The sequence below is a fragment of the Pteropus vampyrus genome, unplaced genomic scaffold, assembly GCF_000151845.1.
Source record: "Pteropus vampyrus isolate Shadow unplaced genomic scaffold, Pvam_2.0 Scaffold53, whole genome shotgun sequence".
Taxonomy (NCBI): Eukaryota; Metazoa; Chordata; class Mammalia; order Chiroptera; family Pteropodidae; genus Pteropus; species Pteropus vampyrus.
This window is the reverse complement of record NW_011888834.1, coordinates 9,250,383-9,252,777: the sequence shown is the minus strand read 5'-3', so window position 1 is coordinate 9,252,777 and position 2,395 is coordinate 9,250,383.

Here is a 2,395-nt window from a genome sequence, read left to right as displayed (position 1 = left end):
TTCATGGACCTGTTAGATTTTATTTTCTCCCATGTATTTTGAAAATCAACCTTAATAATATTCATTGCTTTATACACTTATTTGTTAGAGTAGCTATTATTTTGCATTGTCTTATAGGCCATCCCACAAGCCGAATCCATCATTTCACACTCCATTTAACTATATTCCTATCATTTCCTAACGTTTTAAACATATTGTCTGTGGACATCCCATCTATTGCCTCTTTGGGGATGACTCTTTTTAACAGTGCTTTCTAAGTAGCTTTTCTGTCCAACTTATTATAAATAATGCCTGGTTTAGTATACTTATTTTGTTCATTTTTCTTTTGTTTCTTAAGCTTGGCTTTAAAAGCATAGTTTTTATCCTATGGCATCATTCCCACATATGCATTAAGCCTTCAATGTTTTCAGCAGCAGTTATGCTACATAGAGCTGCTTTGTTTTTTCTTCTGTTAGTTGTATGGATTTCATTTGTATTTTCTTAATTTATGCTTATTCAAAACACATATAAATGTGAATATCCATTTAGTCTTTGTTCATATGTTCATTTAATTATGCTTAGTCTAGTTACGAATCTGATGATTTCTGATATACATTTTCCAAAGTCTGGGTGCTGTAGATTACTTGAGAAACTGGCTTTACTTCAAATACCCATATGAAAAAAGGATTTAGAAACTTTCTCATTCACAGACATAGACTTTAATCTTTGATCTACTATTTCAGCTTTACTTATGGTGCTGCTAAAAAGATGAGGTCTACTGCTTTCTGATATAGATTTAGGAGTCATGGAGTCTCTGGCCATCCTGGCTCTTGACAGAGATATTTTTCTAAGTGTTCTAATTCTCTCTTCTTATATGTCCTAGTTCCTATTACTTCTTTGAACTTCTTTTTGCTTAGTATTTTTTTTTAAATAATTGATCTAGTAGACCCAGGACCCCATAGTGCATCATCTGGCACACAGCTTACTTTTAATATCTAAGAAATCAAACTCAAATTCATAAGCAAAAACAAAATTTTATTGTTTTAAGACCCCGAGTATTAGGAAAGTCTGTTATACATTATAATTGTAGCAATAATTGGTTTTACACCCATATTATATCCCTTTAAGCACATTTTAGACACTATGTATATGAATATTTAAAATATTTAATATTAAAAGTAAGTTTGCATTTTATTAACTTTTTAATTTATCTGATCTAGATTGGATTAACAGGATGATTTGCAGGGGACAATATATACTTAAACTGTTTATTTTAAATAAGATAGAGAAATTGAAGAATTTTAAATAAATTTCACAACTTTTATTTAAAAATGTTATTCTAAACTGAAGTAAGTGATCCTATATTTTCAAAATTTATCTTTAATTCTTAATCAATGGCCAATTTTAATATTTTTATCTTCTCATGTTTAAATACATTTAAATTATATTTTGATAAAAGAAATGAATTATAGATATATAGATTTCCTATATCTAGATCTACTTTAAATGCAAAATTAAATATTTATATAAATATCTAAGTTGTTAAATAATAGCTTTTCTTAGATATACAATACTATAAATTTTACCTACTTCAAAAAAATCTTATTAAATTATGAAACATGTTATAACAATCTGTATAAACTGTTTTTTAAGCTTTCTACCTTTATTGTTGCTCTGGTGATTGAAAAATATTCGGAATTTTTTTCTCATGTAAGAGTGTTAATATAACATAAGTACCCAAGACAATGGACACCTAAGCAAATCAGTGTATGATTTACATCTTTAAAAACATAGAACCAAATTGATTTCTGGTTTTGTAGAAATACCAAAATCAGATCTCTATACATGTTTTTCCTTCCAAAACCACTGCATCTCACTGTGTAGTGGTGGTTGTTTTTAATTGGCTTCCACATTACTAAATGAGACAATATTCTCTAATTTATTATATTAGACAATATTCTCTAATTTATTATATTAGAATTTACATAATTCAACATTTTTTATTCCATTACTAAACCCATTGATTAATTTAGCTGCCTTTTATTTTTATAAAAATACTTTCTTGGAGAAGGAAGTATAAACTCCTTACTACTCCACAATGTTTCTCTGTTATTACAACAGTGCCATCCAAACATAATACAACACAAAATTTAAATTTTAAACCACATTTTTTGTCAATATAGTCCATAGTTATACATCCTTTAGTTGTGTTTTTAGTAAATGAACCTGAAAAAAAGCAAGTCTTACTTATATAGCCATCTTATTCAAATGGCACATATATAAAAAAAATTACTATTTATTTCCAAGAAAAGATGTTTTTGTTATTCCTGTTTATGATGCCTGCATTTCTTATACTATCTAGTAAAATCTAAAATATGGTCTACTGACTAGGGCACTACATGAACTGCTACTGAGC